Source organism: Phragmites australis, chromosome 6, assembly GCF_958298935.1.
Source record: "Phragmites australis chromosome 6, lpPhrAust1.1, whole genome shotgun sequence".
NCBI lineage: Eukaryota > Viridiplantae > Streptophyta > Magnoliopsida > Poales > Poaceae > Phragmites > Phragmites australis.
Window position 1 is genome coordinate 27,462,967 of NC_084926.1, and position 5,539 is coordinate 27,468,505.

Genomic DNA, 5,539 nt, shown 5'->3' on the forward strand with positions numbered 1-5,539 from the left:
GATCTCATCATTAGGGGGGATGGGCAAATCTAAGAACATGGCATTGGCATGTACAAAGTCCACAAAGACCACAGCATAGCCAAGATGTATCAGGACCGTATGTAACACCTGGACATTTATATGCACCTAGCCCTTTGCAACCTCAATATAGTAGCCTCCAGGTCTTATGACCAATGAGCATGGCATGGGACCAACAAAAAGGTCTATGGTATCGGGCTCCATAGATGGAGAGAGGACTGGTTTTTCAACCTCCCTGGAGGCTTGATTACTCTTGTGTCCAGCAATGGGGCTACCACCCCGCTAGTGCACTAGGAATTATGATTCCTGGTGCCACAAACCTTTGTAGGATGTCATGATAAACTATCTCCCTGATCGACTGGGTCAATGCTTCCCCATCTATTGGGACCGACCTCTTCCTATTCTTATACATCCTGTCTTGTTCGGTGAAGCCTAACTTCTAGCCCTGAGAACTGGACACGCCTCGAACACGACGTAAGTGCTCCGGATTTTCCAGTGCTGTGGAGAGCACATCATGTTCCTTGACCCTGGTGAATGACCCTTCTGAGGAGTGGGTTGCTATTTCTTTCAACTTTTGAGCAACTATCTCGGATTCGCTGGATTTGAAGGTGATTTTTCCACTATCTGATAGTGTACCCCTCGCACACAAATACATTTGCAATCGTCCTGGAAATTGCCACCAAGGATTCTTGTGGCCTTCGTTGGCTAACTTTGCATCCCCTACCTGCCATTTATCCCTTTTCCCTAAGTACCTGCCTGTGCCCAGGTTGTGATTCTGCTTGTTCTTTGCCCGAAATTGCTTCTTGGTTGAACTCTCCATTTGGAACATCTCAAAGCTCTTCAATGCCATAAAAGCTTCTCAATCCTCTCTTTTAATATATGGGTACTTGTTGAATGGCTCCAACTCTTTTGGCATATACTCGTTCACAAGCTTGCTCTTCTGGCTTCTCCAAAGTTTGGTGATTATTTTCATAGCAGCCTTGCAAACCTTCACCTTCATGTTCCCAGGAACTCGAGAAACATATTGACACCATCTTTGAACAAGGCATTCTTTTGATCCACAGTGAGGTCATCAAACTTCGAAAGAGTCAATGGCACCCTCTCTTGATCATTAAGGCCTGCGAGCTTCTGTAACATTTGTAGGGCCGCCTTCTATGTAGGCACGCTGTCATCATCGATTTTCGTGAATGTAATCTTTTTAGTCAGCCAATTTGCTTGTGCCCTTCCCTTTCATACTGTTGCTCCACTAGGACCTGGTTGCGCAGACGTCTGACTGGGAGCTTGTGCTTCGTTAGAGGATCCCGATGACCTCATTGGCAGACATATAATAGATACGAATATGCAATTACAATTGTATAAGTCTTAGTAACTATATTCACTTTTATATGAATTTATGAATGTATTTCTTATCTAAAACGAAGGATCCTAGCTAATTTCAAATAGGCAAAGATAGGTCATAATCCCATTCGAGGATATGTGGCCCGAGTAGGTTGCCATGCTCTTGTACGGTTCTGGAGAAAATTTTGGCAGCACCTCCCTGCTATTCTCCAAATACACGTCTCGACAACGAACCGAGAGGGTGTGTACCCAGAGAACAATATGGAGACGCCACCGAAATTATCTTCAGAACCATACAAGAGTACATAAACCTACTACTCGAGCCACTCATCCTCGAACTGTCTAAAGTACATGGATAATTTGGGAGCATCTTCTTATAAATATGATGAGTTGCCAAGTCATATTTATAATCAAACACTCCCAAACAGGAGACGACGTAATAGGTTACGCAACCTAAATTCATTTTTGGGATTTTCTTACAAATTTAATTTTAACCATCATGAACTTGTTGTGCAATATGCATACATTAGTGACAAGAATATACACAAGTAGATAAACAATAATAAGAATTAATGTGTGCTGTCAAGACTGAACATAAGCATATAAACATCAAGAACATGTTTATGTTATCAAGTTTTACTCTTAGAAAGCAGGTTACGACTGATGTCACCATCCAAATGTCAAGTTGGCTATCTCATATCATCAATATGTGTGACAGTGCACTCTTAATTCTCGGATCATTCCCAAGAACAGCATGCACTGTAGCCTCCATATTTATGCATATTGAAAAGCAAACTACTAATAACTGATTCACATACCCTCTATCTCCTATATTACCATAAATACTACATAGAAATCACCACTCAAGGGTCAAAATTAGGAACATGTAGAGTTTAAGTATTCAATAGTAAGTGTTAAATGGGTGTGTTTGATTATAAATATGACTTGGAAACTCATCATATTTAAAAGAAGATGCTCTCGGATTGTCCACATACTTTAGACAGTTCAAGAATATGTGACCCGAGTAGTAGGTTTCTATGCTCTTGTATGGTTCTAGAAAGAATTTCGGTGGCACCTCCCTGTTGTTCTTCGGATACACACCCTCTCGGCTCATTGTCGAGATGTGTATTTGGAGAACAGTGGGGAGATGTTGCCAAAATTTTCTCCAGAACCGTACAAGAGCATGGAAACCTACTCGGCCCACATATCATTGAATGGAATTAGGACCTATATTTTTCTATTAGAAATTAGCTAGGATCCTTCGCCAAAGATAACATGTATCATATTTGGATGTTAATTGTTGTCTTGAATATCACTAGATCACACATACACACTTAATTTAGTTAAGTCGAGTTAGAATTTTTATACTTATTCTACCTTCTCTGTCATTTATATTTAGAATTAATATTTTTTCAATTTGTAGATGGTGGACGAAAGTTGGATGTACCTTGATTGCCGTACTTGTAACAAGTACATATGGTCAGGGTCAAATGACAATTTGGTTCCATGTTGTGACAAAAATAAGAAGAAGTTTCCAAAACCTGACAATGGGTACGATCACTTCTTAAGTCATAGATTCAAAGAGAGATATCACATTTGGAACAAACATGATGAGGAATGCCTTAATGAAGGAGAAATGGATCAGGTCCTCCCATACGACAGTACGGATCAAGGACTCCTGCCAGCCGGTGATATGGATGATTATCTTAGGGACGCGGACATATTAGGATTCAATGATGACTACGTGGATTTCATGGAGAATGTGGACCAAATGGTGTGTGGTGCTGAGGGGCACAATGAGTATAGTGATGGTGAGTTTGTCAAATTTAAGGAACTGGTGTGAGACTCAAACAGACCATTTTATCCAGGCTGTAAGGAGAAATACACGTTATTGTTTGCAGTGCTTATGCTTCTATAATTGAAGGCAACCCATCGTTGTTATGATAGGAGCTTCAAAGCATTGTTGCATTTGCTAAATGACATGCTACTAGAGGGGAAAAAGGTGCCCAAGACCGTCTATGACGTGAAGAAGATAGTTTGTCCTTTGGGATTGGAGGTAAAAACAATACATGCATGTAAGGAGGACTATGTCCTGTTTCATGAAGAGTATGCGGACCTAGATCAATGTCCTATTTGTGAAACCCATCGATACAAGCGTAGAAATGACGGTGGCAATGTGGAGGAAGGCAGCAAGAGGAAAGAGCCTCCTAGAAAGGTGATGTGGTATTTCCCTGTAATTCCCCGTTTGAAGCATTTGTTCCAAATCAAAAAGGTGTCCCAAGTGCTACGGTGGCACAAGGAGGTTTGTAAGAATGATGAAATGATACAACACCCCACAGATTCAACTCAGTGGTGAACCATTGATTCCACCTTTGGCTGGTTTGCTGAAGAATTAAGAAATATTAGGTTTGCTATGAGCACATATGACATGAATCCATTCCGTAACATGAGTACCTCACATAGCACCTGGCCTATTGTACTGTCTATCTATAACCTTCCACCTTAGTTTTGTAAAATACGAAAATACATTATATTGTCAACCTTAATTCTTGGTCTAAGGCAACTTGGCAACGATATCGATGTGTATCTCAGACCTTTGATGGATGATCTTAAAGCACTCTAGTCTGAAGGCGTTGAGGTTTGGGATCAGTACAAGTGAGAATACTTCACCCTACATGCCATGTTATTCATCACCATCAATGATCTGCCAGCACTTTGTAACTTGTTAGGGCAGAGTAAAAGAAAAGGTGAAGTTTGCTCCCACTGCTTAGATGGCACTAAGAGAATGTGGTTGAACGAGTCAAAGAAAACAGTGTACATGAGGCATCGATGTTTCCTTCCAAGGAAACACTAGCACCGGAAAATGAAGTCTCAGTTTGACAGCACAAGGAAGAAAGAGTCATCTCCATGGCATTTCAACGGGCAAGATGTCTATGATAAGGTTAAGGATATCGATGTGGTCCTTGGCAAGCGAAAACGATGCTCCATAGGTGATGAAAATGGAATGTGGAACAAGAAATCAATTCTTTGGAAGCTTGATTATTGGAAATACTTAGATGTTCATCACTGTATTGACCTGATTCACGTAGAGAAGAATATCTGCGATAGTCTCCTCAGTACAGTGCTCAACATGAAGGGTTAAACAAAAAATCATGAAAACGCGTGAGCTGACATTGAAGAAATGGGCTTAAGGCTAGACCTTCATGTCAAGGATACGGATAAAGGGAAATTCCTACCCCCATCTTGCATCACCCTATCCAAGAAGGGGAAAAAAGAATTTTGTGAGTTCTTGCACGGTGTGAGTTCTTGCACATGTTGCCAAATGATGTTCAAGAGGCTATCATGAGCCTATGCTTTTTTTTAATGCAATTTGTCAGAAGGTACTCGATCCAAAAGCGTTAGACAAGCTAGAAAAAATACACTTCGAGACTCTATGTCTTCTCGAGAGTATGTTGTACCATCCTTTTTTGATATGATGGTCCATCTCATGGCTCACCTTGTGAAGGAGATTTATTTTCTTGGCCCTGTGTTCCTGGATCAGATGTATCCATATGAGCGATTCATGGGCGTTCTCAAGTCATACGTAAGGAATCGAGATTTCTTGAGGGGTGCATCGTACAAGGTTACTCTACAGAGGAGGTAGTAGAGTGGTGCGTTAATTAAACGAACCCAGATAACCCAATTTGTGTGCCTCATTCTCGCCACGAGGGTAGGCTTGCAGGGCAAGGAATTCTAGGGAATCATGCAATTACTCCTAAGACGAAGGCATACGACCAAGCTCATTTCATCATGATGTAAAAAATGAGTGAAGTGTCCCCATATATCGACGAGCACAAGCAATTGCTTCTTCAGGACAATACAGGGTGGACCGAAGCTTGGCTTGCGAAGCAACATATGCAAAGGTTAAACACTTGGTTTCAAGATCGAATCAATCAATCGAGTACTCCTACAAGTGATTGATCAGGAAACTAGCAGCATGCCCTATATACACAATTACAACATATGAAGGGCACGATATAAACGGTACACATTTTACACAGTAGTCCAAGATCAGAAAAGCACATACCAGAATAGTGATGTTCGTATAGATGCTTATGATAACAACATGCATAGGAGTACATACTACAGTGAGATAGAGGACATCTGGGACCTGGATTACTTGGGACTCAAGGTAACCCTGCTT